This window comes from Pelodiscus sinensis, chromosome 9, assembly GCF_052426305.1.
Source record: "Pelodiscus sinensis isolate ZL-2025 chromosome 9, ASM5242630v1, whole genome shotgun sequence".
Taxonomy (NCBI): Eukaryota; Metazoa; Chordata; order Testudines; family Trionychidae; genus Pelodiscus; species Pelodiscus sinensis.
In genome coordinates this window covers 8670655-8688350 of record NC_143060.1, presented here as the reverse complement: position 1 = coordinate 8688350, position 17696 = coordinate 8670655, and the positions used below count along the sequence as shown (strand labels likewise).

Genomic DNA, 17696 nt, shown 5'->3' with positions numbered 1-17696 from the left:
GTCTGTGTTGCACTTACAGTTTAACCTAGGGCAGGAGTCAGCCACTGCCCATTTCTAAGTGTAATGGTTTTCTAAGATTGAAAGGTTGTTTGGCTGCTTGTGAATAATTAACTGTTTTCTAATTCTGACCAACTCCCCAGTGATTCCTTGGGCTGCAAGTCGAGGTGGCGTATCCACATCCAGGGAACCTGCCTTGGGCTAATTTTGAGGCTTCCCTGTAGTGTGGACACTCTATTTTGAATAGTTATTTGGGGAATTATTATTTCGAAAGAAGTTATTTTGAAATAATTTCCTAGTGTAGATATGACCTTAGAGACTAAGGGTGTGTCTAGACTACAGGGTTTTTTCGACAAAAGTTGGCTTTTGTTGACAAAACTATACCTAAGTCTACACTACCGCCGCGTTCTGTCGACAGTAAGTCAACAGAACACAGCAGTTTTGTTGACAGTGGTAAACCTCATTTTATGAGGAATAACACCTTTTTTCAAAAGTACTCTTTCGAAAAAAGGCACCATTGCATGGAAACTATGATTTTTCAAAAGACAGCATCTAGACTCTCTTTCAAGAAAGTGGCTTGCTTTTTCAACTATACTGATAATAGTCTAGATGCTCCTTTTCGACAGAGGCTTTGTTGACAGTATCTGTCGACAAAGCCTCTGTTGAAAAAGGCGTGCAGTCTAGATGTAGCCTAACAGATCTAACAGTGCAGTCATCTGAAGAAGTGGGCTGTGCCCATGAAAGCTCATGGTACCATCTACATGTTTTGTTAGTCTATAAAATGCTACCGGACTATTTGTTGTTTTTTAAGTTTCTCCTGTTACAGACTAACTCGGCTACTTGTCTGCAGATTTATTAGAGCATATGTTTCTTGGGTAAAGGATAAACTGAGAAACAAGTATTGCTGGGGAAGTTCCTCAGCTAAGGCAGGGTCATATTTGAGTTAGTTCAAGTATGATCTTTATTGGGTGTTATATACTGGCCCAGTCGCAATTTTAAGTGTGGTTGTTGCCTACCAACTTGCAGACATGGGCACTGACAGCCCCTGGGCAACATGGGAGAGCCTGACTCTGCACACCCAGAAGGGGTGGACCTGAGACAGAAGGGGCAGAGACAGACAGACAGCAGAAAGGGTGTGGTCTCGGGTGGAAGAAGCAGGGAGGGCCAACAGCTCAGACCCCTTTGAATCGCTGGGCCTCGGGCAACTGTCCCTTTTGTCCCCCTCATCTCTGGGCTTGCTTGCAGATGTCATGTTCTACCACTAAGCCATTTGTGAATGCATACAAAACTGATTTTAAGTCTCCCAACTATGTTGGCAAATGGATTAATCGAGTCTGACTGTTGTTAATAATTTAGAATTTTATGTTATTGACTGTTCACTTTCAAGGTCAAAAACAGCCTCTGTGGCTTCTTGAAGTGACATTCTAGTTGCACCTGTTAGATTTCTTTTCCTCATTTTACATGACATTAGTCTCTGTAGATCAATGGTTGTGTGAGTGGGTGATAGCCGAGTCTTATCTGCAGGAAGCATGGTCAAGATCTGATTCTCATTTTGGGAACACATTGTGTAAAAATCACAGTTCAGTTGGCATTATTCTTTGGCTCATATCCTGGAGTTCTTAAGAAATGAAAGCTGAGTCACAAGAGGTGGAGGATCTGTTCTTTTCCACAAGATCTGTTGCCAAGAAAGGGAGGAAGGAACTGAAACCGGAGCTATGTCTACACTACAAAGAAAAGTTGGAAAAAGATACACAAATTGTGAACCGCAATTTGAGTATCTTTTTCCACTTTTCTTCCAAAGGAGGCTTTTCTGACATTGGGCCTGTCTACATGGGTCCAAATGTTGGGAAATTCCCTCTTTCAGAACATCCATTTTTCCTTGTAAAACAAGGTTTACAGGGATTCCGACAAAACGCGTCCGTTTTCTGACATTTTTTTTCTGAAAAGTGGATGCATCCCTTGGTTGCTGCAGAGCTTTTCTGAGATACCTCCAGTATCCCAGAAAAGCTCTGTAGTCTAGACGTACCTCAGGTCTACATTACAGCCTGTATCAGTATAACTACCTCACTTGGGGTGTGAAAAATCCATATCCCTGAGTGATGTAGTTATATGATCTAACCTCTTCCCCCATGTACACAGTGCTGTGCCAATGGGAGAACTCCCACTGACATAGCAGCTGCCTCTTGGGCAGGTGAATTAACTATGCCAAAGGGAAAAGCTCTCTCATTAGCATAGGAACATCTTCATTAAAGCTCTAAAGCAGTGCAGCTGCATTGGTACAGCCATGCCAATGCAGTGTTTCAAGTGGAGACCTGCCCTAAGATACCGGTAAACCCACATTATTTTTTTTTTACCCGTGGATTCTCCATTTCATATGAGGTTGATTATGCATGTTCATCATTTTGCATACATTGTTCCGAAACTACGACACCAAATCATGTGCTTTCTCCATGACATCACTCTATAGACACCATACCCTAGAAGAACCCAATTTGTATGTAAGCAAAACAATGTATTGTCCAAACAATGTATTGTGTTTGATCCTGTCTGTGAAAGAGCACATTACATAGTTCTCTATCTATGTGAGGCAGGTATTGGCTATAAATGCTTTTGACAGATGTTGCTGTAGTGTGGTTTGTAAAATTACTAAGTAGAATCAAAAGGGTTTTTTTTTTTTAATAAGGTAGGATGGAGTGGAACATGGAAATAGCAATATCAGGTGTAATTATTATTCTAAATCATAGATATGTGCAAGAACAAGATTAAAAGGAATTTAGCAACAGGGGCCATGCTGATATATACTGACCTTTTAAACGTAAACTCATACAGAGAAATTGGGATAGATATACAAGGAAATTTGCTAATTTGGGTTATGAGAATGTTATAGAATCATAGAACCAAAGGGTTGGAAGTGACCGCAGGAGGTCATCGAGTCCAGCCCCCTGCTCAAAGCAGGACCAACCCCAACTAAATCATCACAGACTGTTTTTGTCAAACCAGGCTTTGTCAAGCCACCTCTAGGGATGAAAATTCCACCTCCTCCCTAGGGAACCCATTCCAGTGCTTCACCACCCTCTTAGGGAAATAGTTTTTCCTAATATCCAACCTAGACCTCCTCCGTTGCAACTTGAGACCATGTTCTCTGCCACTCATTCAGGTTGTGGTCTAGAACAACACATTCTAGCTCCCAGCCTCAGTTTCCATCTATTTACCCTTCTGCTTTATGGGATGTTGTTCAGATTAACTTACTAATGTCAGTACAGTACTTTGAACATGTAAAGTGCTATAAGAAATGGTCAGTATTGTTACTGAGGGCGTGTCTTGTCGGCTCCCTTCAGTTGGAACAAGCTACGCAATTAGCTTATTCCGAGTCCAGGTGGAAAGAGCTTATTTTGAAACTTGGTGCTCTGTAGTCAGCAGGCACTTTTAAAGACGCGGCATTGCTATTTCGGGATACTTCTGGTATCCCAAAATAGCAACTCAATCTAGAAGTACCCTGAGTCTCTGATGAGGCTCTGATTTATTTTGCTTAGCTATATAGAATGCTCACTTGAAAACTATTCAGTCAGGGTATTTTCTTTTTCAGTGTGTCATTTTTTTCATAATAAAATTATACCCGAATCTGTGGAGTGCTGTGCGGATGACAGAGTTCTAGGTTATAAAGATAGTATGCTCATGAATGATAAACTACAAAAGTCACATGAAAATCCAAGAAAGGGGTCTCTACAGAGGATCTTTGAGAGAGTAGCTTAATACAGAGTCATGTTAAGAAATGCTCTAGCTGTTTAAACATCCGAGTATATTCTGCCTTTAAATCTGCATCAGGAAGCCGTTTCAATTTAACTCATTCAAAACAATACATTCTGTATGAACAAATGAGAGAATAATATCTAACCACAGTCAAAACAATAGCTTACCAACTGTCCACATTAGATCTGTGTTGCAAATTTGTTAAGAAAGCCTAACAGTCACATTTAACAAAGTAGATCTTCCATGTGCCAGAGGAGTCACTTGAGGTATGTTGCTCTAAAACACATGTATGTACATGGTTTCTGAAGAGATCACACCTAAGCCCAAAGGAATGAAAAATCGGAATGTTTATTACCTGGAAATGAATACAGACAAAGGAAACTTAGGAAGACTAGAAATAATTAGGAAAAATGGACACGTATTTGCATAAAACAGTCTATTAAGTGCTTGCAACATAAGGAATAAATGAATCCCCAGACGAACACAGAGAATGTAGTCTGTGCTTACAGGATGGGGGAATTGTATCTTGGGAAACTATAATTCTGAAAAGGACTTAGGAATCCTGGTAGATAATCAGCTGAACATGAGGTTCCAGTGAGATGCTGAGCTACAAGAGATAATGCGGTCTGTGGATTCATAAACAGGGCAGTCTTGAGTAGGAGTAGATAGATTATGTTACCTCTGCATCTGGCATTGATGAAACCTGCTTTGTCAAGTTCTGGTGTCCATAATTCAAAAAGAAATGTGATAAATTGGAAAGGGTCAAAGAAAAGCCCCAAGAATGATTAAAGAATTGTAAAACATGCCTTATGATAGTAGACTCAAGGCACACAATCACTTTAACTTAACAAACAGAAGGGGAAACAAGCATTTGATAATAGGCTTTTCAATCTAGCAGACATTGTTATAACAAGATCTAATGGCTGGAAGTTGTAGCTAGAGAAATTCAGACTAAATAAGGCATACATTTTTAACAGAGGGCAATAAACCATTGGAACAATTTTCCAAGTGCTATCATCATCTCTATCGCTTCCAGTTTTTAATCAAGATTGGATGTTTTACTCAATATATGCTCTCCTTCAATCTGGAACTATTTCAAGACATTTCTGCAGCCTGTTATGCAGGAGGTCAGAGCAGATGATCCCTTCTGGCCTTAGAATATATGAAACCAAAACAGTCATCATCATGAAGAAATGGTGATTCTTGTGTTTTAATAGTCATGATTAAATCTCAAGAGTTTTCTTATGTTACATATTTCTTCATCACTTACATCCATGCATTAGCAGTGAGGCACATAGATGAAAAGTACCTATTAGGAAAAGATTTGAATGAGGAGGGTGTAGCTAGATTTTCAGATCTAACGCTTGGCACAGAAGAAAGCCAAAGACAAGAACGGAAAGGCTTAAAAGCGAAGTTCCATGGGAAGCTTGGAAGGAGTGTCTGAAGTACGAGGGGGAGTAGGACGAAATAAAAGCAGAGACATGGACAGGAGCAGAATACAAAGCTTTGTAGTTGTAAATGAGAAGCTTTAATATGATGCTAATGGCAAGGCGAAGCCAGTGAAAGAATTCAAAGAGACAGTGTTGAGAAAGCAGTGGGTGAGGCATATTAATTTGATGGATGGGGCAAGAAAAGAAGCTAGTTGGCCAGCAAAGAGGAGGGAAAAAAATGTCTAGCCAAAGGACAGAATGCTGGAACCTGAGGTTCCATGGTAGTTGGGAGTGACAACTAGTATTGGAAAAACTTAAAAAAACAACAAGTACTCTAGCAACACCTTAAAGACTAACAAAACATGGAGATGGTATCATGAGCTTTCATGGGCACAACCCACTTCTTCAGATGACTGGGGTATTAAAAGTTCACATCCAAGAATAAATAAGGGAAGGTGGGGGAGGGGGGAGAAAAAATAGTGAATTAGATTGTTCAAGTTACAAGAAGCGGAGAAGAACAATTTGCACCTCTATAAGTATCCATTGGTTGGTTGGTTGATTAAGTTATTAGGATGTGGAAGGTAGTATGCAAGCCAGTCAATGTCTTTATTCATCCCTCTCTGATAAGAATCAAACTTGTAAATGAAGTTAAGCCCCAGCACGTTAAAATGTTCTCCAACAAGTTTCTGTATGTTGCCTTTTCGGAGATCTGATTTGTATCCATTAATTCTTTCCTGTAGAGACTGTCCAGTCTGGCCAATATACATGGCAGTGAGGCATTGCTGGCATTTGATGGCCTTGATCATATTAGTGGATGTGCATTGGAAAGTTTTATGGCAGTTACCATCGGACATTTGTGGAGACAAGGGCAAAGCCTTAAGAAAAGTGTAATGACAGCAGCAAAATCCCGAGGAGATGGTAGCTGAGCATAGTGGGAAGGCTCATTAGGGAACTGGATATCAATACCTGAGAGAAACTGTGTCAGAGATAAAAAGTCAGAGAGGTAGTCGTGTTAGTCTGTAACTTTAAACACAACAAGTAGTCCTATGGCACCTTTTTTGTTAGTCTCTAAGGTGTCACGGAACTATTGGGCTGTGTCTACACTGGCCAGTTTTTCCGGAAAATCAGCCGCTTTTCCGGAAAAACTTGCCAACTGTCTACACTGGCTGCTTGAATTTCCGCAAAAGCACTGACTTCCTACTATAAGAAATCAGTGCTTTTTGCGGAAATACTATGCTGCTCCCATTCAGGCAAAAGTCCCTTTTGCACAAAACTTTTGCACAAAAGGGCCAGTGTAGACAGCTCAGATTTGTTTTGTGCAAAAAAGCCCCGATCACGAAAATGGCGATTGGGGATTTTTTGCCTAAAAGTGCGTCTAGATTGGCCATGGATGCTTTTCCGCAAAAAGTGCAAAAACTGCTTTTGCGGAAAAGCGTCCGTGCCAATCTAGATGCTCTTTTCCGAAAATGCTTTTAACGGAAAACTTTTCCGTTAAAAGCATTTGCGGAAAATCATGCCAGTCTAGACGTAGCCTTGGTGTTAGAGATGTGGGCAAATGGAATGGGCAAAGCAAAAGACCCCCAGAACTCAGGAGAACGTAGGAGAAGAAGCAGCAAAACAGCCATGAAATGCCTCTGGCATGTCATCAGAGTGAGACTGTATTTTGTTCCTTTCTGGGCACCTCAATAATGAAATGAGAGAGAAACTGAAGCAAATTAATTAAAGAAAAACAAAATGGTCAAGGAACTGGAGAAGGTGGTGTGGCAGGTTGCCCCCTTCCAGGGGACCACCAGATATACTGGAGTACCACTGAGCCCACCTGTTCCACCAGTCAGGGCTTCCTCACACTGTCCTGCTGAGTCTGGCCCTCCTGCTTCCTACAGCACACATATAGGTAGGGACATGCTCAGCTGCATAGAGATACGACACTGAAATCAGCACTGCATGCAAAGGCTCAGCTAAGGAATTGCCAGCACTCAATGAACACCCCCTTTGTAGTGTAAACCCTAAATTGTACTTTTTTGCATTGCACAGAGAACTGTACAGCATCCGCTCCTTAAATTTACCACCTCCTTCAATGCAGAGGAAGATATGCACAGCGTTTTGCCCCCCGGTGATGAATTTCACAAACTGGTTTTTAACTATGAAAGAGAAATTGTAAGTGATTATTAGGAATAGCAAACAGATCCAAAGCAGATCCCCACAAATAAAGCCAAAATACAATATATACACTTATATACCAAAGAAACTGGTTACAAGCAGTAATTTCTCTCACTAAATATTGCTTTAAGCAGATTGCAGAGTTTCTTGTAGGCATGCTACTCTTGTTTGCAGCTTAAAACTCCAGGTCTTTCTTTCACAGACCTTTTCCAGTCTGGGATCAGTTCTTTCCCACTACCTATGTCCTTGTTTTCAACAGTTATCCTGGGTGGGGATTCCAGGAAGAAAGAATCTCTATTATCTCACTTTCCTGACATAAATAGGTTTTACATACATTGAGACCCCTTTGTGTTCCACCTCCTGGCTGGAAAAATGCAGATATTCCATCATGGAATGCAGTATCAGTTGACGACCCTACAGTGTCGAAGCAATGATAAGTCAAATGTCCTTTGTAGCATCCCAGGAAAATGGAAGATTAGCATCTTCAAAGGCGTATTGTTCTACCTAATGGCCTATTGACTTGTTTCCAAACTGACTGTATTTTGTCTGCTGGGCATTCCCCAAGTGCAAATGCCTTTGTAGTACAGATGTATAGTCAATATTTTAACTTTAGATACAAAAATGATACTTGCATGCAAATAGGATAATTATATCAAGCAAATCATAACTTTTCCAATTATATAGTACATGCCTTATCTTGTGCAAAACTTATAACAGTTAAGCTATAATCACATTGTAACAATATTTCTATGAAGAATATGGGGTGTAGTGTCTCAGAGGGACTTATTTAGAAATATTGAAGGAGTTCAATATATTTTACTTGGCTAAGAGATGACTAAAGGGAAACATGAAAATCCACAAATATTTGAGAAGTGTACATAGCAAGGAGGGATAGAAATTACTCTGGTTAGTACAAGGGAGTTAAAGCTAACAATAATTGCCTCAGGTGCCTATTTCCTCTGGTATCTAAGCGCTGCGATCATGAAATTAAAATAGGATTTTTCCCCTGCATGGCATGCAGCTGTGCTCTGTGATGGCTTTGAGTAGCCCAGTACATGAAGGCCAGATGGCATAGATGCTGAGAGCTGAACAAAATGCACGACAATGTAGCACTTTAAAGACTAACAAGATGGTTTATTAGATGATGAGCTTTCGTGGGCCAGACCCACTTCCTCAGATCAAATAGTGGAAGAAAATAGTCACAACCATATATACCAAAGGATACAATTAAAAAAATGAACACATATGAAAAGGACAAATCACATTTCAGAACAGGAAGGGGATGCGGGGGGGAGGGGGAAGAAGAAGGAAGGTAAGTGTCTGTGAATTGATGATATTAGAGGTGGGGCGAGTGGGATGTCTGTGAGCTAATGGTATTAGAGGTGATAATTGGGGAAGCTATCTTGGTAATGGGTAAGATAGTTTGAGCATTTGTTCATTCCTTCCCAGAGAGTGTCGAATTTTAACATGAATGACAGAGCTGAACAGTTTGTGGTCACAGGGTCGTGATTATGTAGCTCTAGTAACTACCAATCTCTTCAAAAAGGGAAAGCAGTTGTCAAAATTTATCCAGTGAAACATTTTTCCATGAGAAAATGTTAATTTGAAAGAAACTAAAACATTCCATGAGAATATGTTGATTTTATCTAAATTTGTGGTTAAAAAAAAGGATTGTAACAATTCATTTAGTTATAGTCAGTATATATTGCTTCAATCTTATTGAAACATTGTGTCTTGATAATATTGTTTTGACTATATACAATTCAAAATATTTAATCTATTATATTATGACATGACAATAGATTAAAATCGTAATGTTTTGACTACATGATCATTGTGTATAGCATAAAAGTGAGGTCAAAATGAAACATTTTTACTTTATCGCACTGAAACAGTTTAAATCTTATCAAAAGGAAATATTTCAATAGAGTTGAAACAAAATGTCCAATTTTCCCAACATGAATTTTCAGAATTTCATGTGGAAAATTTTGATTTTTCATTCTGCTTTTGAATGGGAAAAATTGAAATTTTGTACCTTTCTACAGAACTGAAATTTCAGGTTCTCACTAGCTCAAGTCAAAGCCGTACTGTAGGTTAGAGGCTGAAGATAGACGGTAGCTCTTACACGTCCGTAGCCAACTGTTGAGTAGCTCCCTGTACAAAAGGTACATACCTGGCCTTTGGAGAGGGGCCGTGAATTTCACCCTAAGTGACTGGCATGCTGTATATAGTCACAAGAGCTTTGCATTGCTAATGATGGAAATGTCCACTCTTAAAGAAGCATAATGCAAAGGATTGCTACCTCAGACAGTGAGTCTGGTGCACACAGTGAAACACACACTAAAATATCATTGAATTGCACTGGATTTTAAATATTTAGGTTCATTTTCACTCCTACTTATGCCTTCATATCTCTTATTTTCAGGTCATTTAAATAAGACACATTAGGGGGCTCCGTCATTTAAGTAAAATTGGTATTCTGCCATCCATGAAATTGCATGCAGCTTATGGACACCTCCAACTTATTCCAAAGTGCAAATTACATGTATTTCTCTCCCTTTAAAAAGTGAATGTGAATAAATATTTTAAAATATAGGTCACAAAGGCCAGCGAAGATGGTGTTTTTTATGTGATTTTGTGCACAGAACAAGTGTAGTCTGAAACATAGAGTACTGTTGGCTAAATTACACAAATATTTGACATTTCTCTCATAAATTTTTATACCAGTCCAGATGCTTGGGTATAGTTCTTCCTGACCAACAGATCTTTCTTTATTTGTGATGTGGCAGCACCTGTTACATACAGGCAGAGACTACTCTTGTATGTTAATAAGTAAGAAACCAGTAGATGGTGCTCAAAAACATGTCGCATAAGTCCTGGATTTGGAAGATCAATAAAACAGGAAGCCATTTGGATCATACATCATCTGTGTAACGTTTACAGCAGTGCTTAACAGTGTCTAGAGGACCCAGTCATAAATTAGGACCCCTTTGTATTAGGCACCATGCAAATGAGTAAAAGCAAAGACAATCCCTACCTACAGAGTTCAGTTTACAGTAGAGAGTTTAGAGTGGCACAGCTGCACCTCAGTAAGCCTTTTACGGTAGTGACTCTAAGCCAATGGAAGAGAGCTTTCCCATTGACTTAATCAGTTCACCCCCAGTAAGCAGCAGTAGCTACGTTGGTAGGAGAAATTTTCCCACTGACACAGCACTGTCCACTCTGGCACTTATGCTGGTGTAACTTATATCCCTCAGAGAGTGGCTGATTCCCACCCCTGGGCAACAGAAGTTATGCCAACATAAGTGGCAGTGTAGACACAGCCTAGTGGTCAACATCACTGCAAGTGGCTGCCAGCCTATACAATGGAGACAAAAACTAGCCAATTTATAGAGATAGAATAGCTAGGACCAAATTTAAATCAAAGCTAAGGCTTGAATCCACATTGAGGTGCTTAATTTAAAGATACGGAACACCTACAATTCCCATTGAATTCATCTGGGGTTGTGGGAGCTTCATATCTCTAAGTATGAACACTTTGTGCTTACATCTGGAAATGTTACACTACAACTTTTGATATCATTCCCTTCCCCCAGTTATTTATTTCTCCAACATGTGGGACATAGAATCAAAGGACAGGAATAGTAATAGAAATGTAGCCGTGTTAGTCTGATGTAGAAGTGACCTTGAGAGGTCTTCTAGTCCAGTGCTCAGCACTCAAGACAGGACTAAGTATTACCTAGACATCCCTGACAGCTGTCTGCTCTTAAAAATCTTCTGTGACAGAATTCCCAACTTTCCCTAGGCAACTTATTCCAGTCCTTAACCACCCTGACGGTTAGGAAGTTTTTTCCTAATGTCCAACCTCAATCTCACTTATTGCATTTTAAGCCAATTGCTTCTTGTCCTAGCCTCAGAAGTTAAAGAGAACATTTTTTTCCTTCTTCCTTGTAAAAACGTTTTATGTACTTGAAATTATCATCTCTTCTCCAGGTTAACTCAGTTTTTTCAGTCTTCTTTCATAGGTCATGTTTTCTTGCCCTTTAGTCATTTTTGTTGCTCTTCTCTGGACTTTCTCCAATTTATCCACATCTTTTGTGAAATGTGTCACCAAGAACTGGACACATTTCTCCAGTTAAGGCCTAATCAGCATGTAATAGAGCAGAATTTTTTCCCCCTCTTGCTCATATCACTCTCGTATTCTATCCCAGAATGGTGTTTGCTTTTTTTTTTTTAAACAAGCATTACACTGTTGATTCATATTTAGCATGTGATCCACTATGGCCCTCAGATCCCTTTCCTCAGTCCTTTGTATGTGTGCAACTGATTGTTCCTTCCTAAATGGAGTGCTTTGCATTTGTCCTTATTGAATGTTATCCTATTTTCTTTAGACCATTTCTTTAGTTTGTCCAGTTAATTTTCAATGATAATACCCCAAAGCATGTGCAACCCCTCCCAGCTTGGTGTCCTTTGCAACTTTTGTAAGCGTACTTTCTAAACCATTATCTAAATCATCAGTGCAGACATTGAACACAACAGGACCCAGAACTGATCCCGCTGGATAAGTATCAGTAGCCTCAACACTAGATTGGATGGCTGGACCAAAGGAGGGAAACGAATGGGCTTCAGAGAACTACAGAGATTTCTAGCCAAACACTCGTGTGTACAGCTGCCTGTGCGGCACCAATCATGAACCAACCAAAACAGCTTGTAGGCCAGGATTCCAGGATCAGCACCCCCTACAGGGCTGGGAAAAACACAGTGAGATCTCTCAATGAGCACAAATGGCAGGACCATACCTATGCATGCCCTATCACAGAGAATAGTGAGGAAACTCGGTTTGTTCTTTGGGGGCCTGATGCAGTTCACACTGAAGTCAGCAGGAGTTTTTCCATTGACTTCAGTGGGAATTGGATCAGGCCCTTTAAAAGGTAGAATTAAAGGAATCCAGACCCTATCAGTATCTAATATCCAGTTTGGAAATGCTGAATTTGTTCTACATTTTCTTTCAACTGTATCAGCGCCGTAGTTTGACTGCTTTGCATTACGGTTCATGCAGTGCTGGCTAAAACTCAATAAATATGCTTACTAATTCCAACTGTTAATTTATGGCTGTTGAGCTTCTGGCACTCCATTATGATCTGTCCCACATATGTGATTTTGCATTTTCTGCAGGTGATGAGATTTCTCTAATATCTGATGAACTGTAGCCAGCAGTTTGGTTTATTTTCACTGCCACTTTGTGTGTATTTGAAAATAGGCAATTTTTTTCTTACAAGAATCACAACAGGGGACCACTCAGCAGTTAGACTAAGAGAGGAGGAAATGCTGTTGTTAGTTTTCCTCTGCTTAAAATATGGCTGTAGTTGGAGTAAACCTGTTTTGAGGCTGGAAGAAAACTGTTCACAGCATTGGGAAATACATAAAATAAAGATAATAATGACAGCATTTTTAACACTTGGCTCTGGATCAGGGAGAATTGGGAATTCAGAGCATTTTGTTGTGCTTTTGGGAGCGTAACTTGTTGCAGTTGTGACATTTCAACAACAAATTGTGACAAAGTCAGACTGTGCAGCTGCAAGAGAGTAGTCCTGTGAGGTTCTGAGAAGTAGTCAGGCCAAGACGGGCTATGACTAAAGGCCTGTCCCTTAGCCTAAGGGGAGGAGCCACTGAGCCCAGGATTCAAATAAATATGGGGGACAACAAAAGAAAAGCAAGGCCAGATATGAGGGTCAAAGGGCTGAAAATAAGGAACCTGAAGGGGACTCTGAGCAGAGAACCCTTCACTAAGTGGTGGTAAGCAGGTGTGTTAGCCGTAAAACGATAAAGGTCCTTTTTCCTATAAGCTGAGGAACGGCAATTAAGGGCCCTGCATCCAATTAAGGGCTGCCTTAGACCTTTAAAAGACTCTCTTCTGCTTAAATAGGTGGGGAGAGACAAGCTTCTGCAAGGCTAATGGTAGCAAGACGATAGGCTTCCTCAGGGTGACAGAGTGCTCTCCTCCCGTCAAAATGGAATGCCCGTGTAGGGGAAGGATTGATTCCACTCTTCCCTCTAAGCGGCCGCCAGCCGAGCTTCACAGGTGATTAATCAGCCCCGCCCAGTCAGAGACTCAGGGCTCCCTACATGGAGCTGACTGACTGGGCAGAACTGATTAATCACCTGTGAAACTGTGCTGCCCGCGCAGCTTAGAGGGAACGCTGGCTTCTGGGGCCAACATCGGGATCAGAGCTGTCTTTAGGATTTGTCGGACCTGACGCAGTATTAATTTCAGTGAAGCAATGCTGATTGACAGCAGCCGGGGATCTGGCCCACACCATTTTGCTTGTTTATGGAAGACAGAAAGTGACACTAGAGATCAGGCATAAAAATGAAACTGACTATTTTAGTTTTACTGTGTAAGTTGAGTCAAAGCCAAAATGAAGCTATTAATACAAGTAGCTAAACCAGCCGTAGGGGACCACAGCTGCTGCAGGATCCTCTGCCACAGGTACAGCAGGGATTTCTCAGTCTTGTGGATCCCTGGTTGCTACCAGCCCCTCTGGGGATCCTTGGCTCTGGGGATTGCCAGCTGCCGCCAGCACTGCTAATGCCAGTGCAGCTGGGGATCGCTGGACAGAGTTTCACAGTGGCCATTAGCCAAGGACTGGGGCTCCAGTCCAGCAACATCTGTAGTCCTGCTGGAGAGGTTGAACGTGTACTTTGATGATGTATTTTAATTATGCAACTTAAATAGGATAGCATCTGATTGCTCTGCTTTTATTAGAGTAAAAGCAGTAACAGACCGACGTAGGTTTCTAGAAGAATCTTCATCGCTGATTAAATTTCAGGATTTTATTTTATTTTTTGCTTAATATAAACCTATTGTTAGTGCTAAGTGCTAGATGGTGTACAGTTTAGTTTGGCTTAATCACTGGAGTCTCTGGATGAAAACGGAGCAACTTTTTGCTTCTGTTCATCAGCTCTTCAAACTGCCTGGTGAAAAATGATCTAATGATCTGAAAATAAATGTGCAAGAAACTACAGTGATTAGTTCTTGTTTTTGTCTCCCCATTACAAGTCTCACCTAATTAATCTCAATCAGTTTGCAATATCCATTTTCATTCCAATTAAAAAAGTCAACACACTTTGCATTAATAAAAATGTGGTAGCATGTACATTCTATTGTATATGATTGTTGACACTTAACAACTGTCAGGACTCTCATGCATAATTCCATAAGATATGAGGGTCTTACTGAACTGAATACAAGCATACTCATTTTAGGGTTTGTCTACACTTAAAACGCTACAGAAGCACAGCTGTACCACTGGAACACTTCAGTATAGACATACCTATGCTGCTGGAAGAGATTGTCTGACAGGCTTGTGTAATCCACCTCCCTGAAAGTCAGTAGCTAGGAACTCTCTTTAGCTTGCTGCTCCTCTCCCTCTGACCATATATTCATCTATTTGCCTGCCCATTCTCCAGGCTTGCGCTCCTGTTTCTCATTTCCGAACAACTCTCACACTCGGTGCTGTGTGGTAGGTGTTGTGCTAAGGGCACATCAAAGCTCTTTAACATTATTTACTGTATCTCACTTGAACTTACTTCTGATTTCACTTTAAATCCTTCCTCTTTGATTTTCGATTATGGTTTGTGTAACTGCCACCGGTACACACTTCACCTCACCTGTTTTGGTTATCTTTTCCTTCTCAGTGTGGTAGTTTGCAGTGATAGTTGTGAGCATTGTTCCTGCTTTCAGAATACAGCTTTTCTCTTCTTTGGTTTTGGTCCCTCTCTGTCCATATTTTGCAGGGCCTTTCATACAGGAATCGTTCTACTTAGACTGTAAAAATATTACCTCTCTGTTGAAGCTCTAAGAAACTTTGTACTTTCTGATGGCATCCAGAGATACCATTAACACATAAAATAAGTTAATTGTGTCTGTAACTGTGTAAATCAGGTGACCGTTTCCCAAAATAAATTAAAGGGATAGTATTTACTCAGTACATATGCATCAAAAGCAAAAATACCCAACCAGCTGATAACAAAAACATACCAAAAATAAAAACAATAACAAAAAAACCCCAAAGACCAACAATAAAAACAGCAAAACCCCTTTAGTGTTTAGCAAATAGTGTCTTATTTGGAAAGGGTTAAATGCATGAGCACTCAACTCAGAGTAAGTCTGTTTAGGTCTCAGGCAACTTCAAGTTCACACTCGGCGTGCCAAGAACCTTAACACAAGCCTTAGAATATTCAATCACATAGGGTATGTCTACACTACCCTCCTAGTTCGAACTAGGAGGGTAATGTATGCATACCGCACTTGCTAATGAAGCCCGGGATTTGAATTTCCCGGGCTTCATTAGCATAAGCGGGGAGCCGCCATTTTTAAATCCCCGCTGCTTCGAACCCCGTGTAGCGCGGCTACACGGGGCTCGAACTAGGTAGTTCGGACTAGGGTGCCTATTCCGAACTACTGGTACACCTCGTTTCACGAGGAGTAACGGTAGTTCGGAATAGGACCCTAGTCCGAACTACCTAGTTCGAGCCCCGTGTAGCCGCGCTACACGGGGTTCGAAGCAGCGGGGATTTAAAAATGGCGGCTCCCCGCTTATGCTAATGAAGCCCGGGAAATTCAAATCCCGGGCTTCATTAGCAAGTGCGGTATGCATACATTACCCCGCTAGTTCGAACTAGCGGGGTAGTGTAGACATACCCATATAGATTACATTGTGGTATAAAAAGAATTACTCTCACACCAGTATAGCACCTGACCTTAGAATGCCCTATAGTAAAACTAAATACTTTTGACTATTGTCCTGATTTCTTGATTTATTCTGTCACTATATATATAATATCAGGGATTTTATGCAGGACTTACCTGTTAGCCAGTGCAGAATTTTACTTGCTCCAGGCAAAACCTGAGTTTGATGACCTTCAGACTGAATATTGCAAGGTCTATTTATCTACTCAGGCCTTTTCTAATGCAGTGGGTTAAGTGGAGAGGATTCTTTTCTTTGGGGGATGAAGAAAGATTTGTTTGAGTATTACAGACATTTTTGTCAATGGAATTGATTTTTTATTTGTTTTACAATGTTCCTGAGGGCACCAAGAGATATGATAGACACAATATAAGTAAAAGATAATAAATATGAAATCCATACGTATGGTACATGGTAACGGATGATATCAATGGATACTAGGAGTGCATCAATGGTACCTTGCAAATAACCTGTTTTACTCAGCTCTGCTGGAGCTGAGAGATTTGGTTAAATAACTGTCAATTCATGAAATAACATAATTTAGGCAAAATATTATCATGCAATCCTGACCCCTTCAAGAGAGTAAAATTGAACCTTTAAGTGGGATCAAAGAAAGACAGCATTCTACATTGTACTACAGAATAACCACATTACTTGTTTTTCCATTACAGCTTATTCCATCACAGTATGTTGAATATGTCAGTCATTGGTGTATGATATTTGTAAGGACTGCTTCATAGATCATGTTAAAATTATTGTAATATTTTTCCTCAGAGGACCTATATGCTGCAACTCTCTTTTTCTACCAGCAGTATATTCTAAACATAAGCCATGAGCATATTCAGTGTCTGGCCTTCCTATCTCTCACTATTGCCTGTTCTGGCTTAACCAGAGTGCTACCTTCAAGTGCTGATTATACCTATACCATGCTCTCTTTGAATCCCTGCACTGCCGTGCTGTCTTTTGCTACATTAATACCAAGCTCTTTGTCCTGATGTCAAAATCCTACATAATATTATCGTGGCCAATGGAACATCTCTGCAATTATCTCCTCTCCCTTCTGCTCCATATACTCCTTTTTTCGCTGTGTTTCATGCCTGGTAATTATGCAGCCACCTACACTTGATTAATCTTCACATTTTTGTCTTCCAAATGCCCTTTGCTCTAAATCTTTTCTTGAAAACTTTTACTTGAACTATTTCCCTGCGTTTCCTCACTTGTGAACTGCTGTACTGTGTCTTGTGTCTCTTCTAGCTCAAAGGGTCTACAATTGGAGGCCTTGATCCTGCTCCTAAACATAATTCAAGCTGAGTAACTGCAGTGAGCAGTCCCACAGATATCAAAATTGCATCGGAGATTAAGGATGAGACTCAAAACCTAATATTATAGTCCTGAAAACTGCTATAGCATCAATAGGTCTGCTCCCAGCAGCAAATGCTCTATCTAGTAGCTAGCACAGGCAAGACCGTGCCCTTAGATTATTAAAGCAGGCCTGCCAACATCAACTCCAGAGCTTTACCTGTTTCTAGACTGCTGCTGTGTTCTGTTGACAGTAAATTGAAAGAATGTGGTGGTTTTGCCAACCACGGAAAACCTCGTTTTACGAGGA

The 17696-nt window shown here is 40.5% G+C and overlaps 1 protein-coding gene across 1 annotated transcript in view; it reads left to right on the top strand.

Moving 5' to 3' along the window:
• The window catches only part of BEND5 (BEN domain containing 5), a 981719-nt gene that overhangs the window by 906002 nt on the left and 58021 nt on the right, over positions 1 to 17696 (top strand). The window lies entirely within an intron of this gene.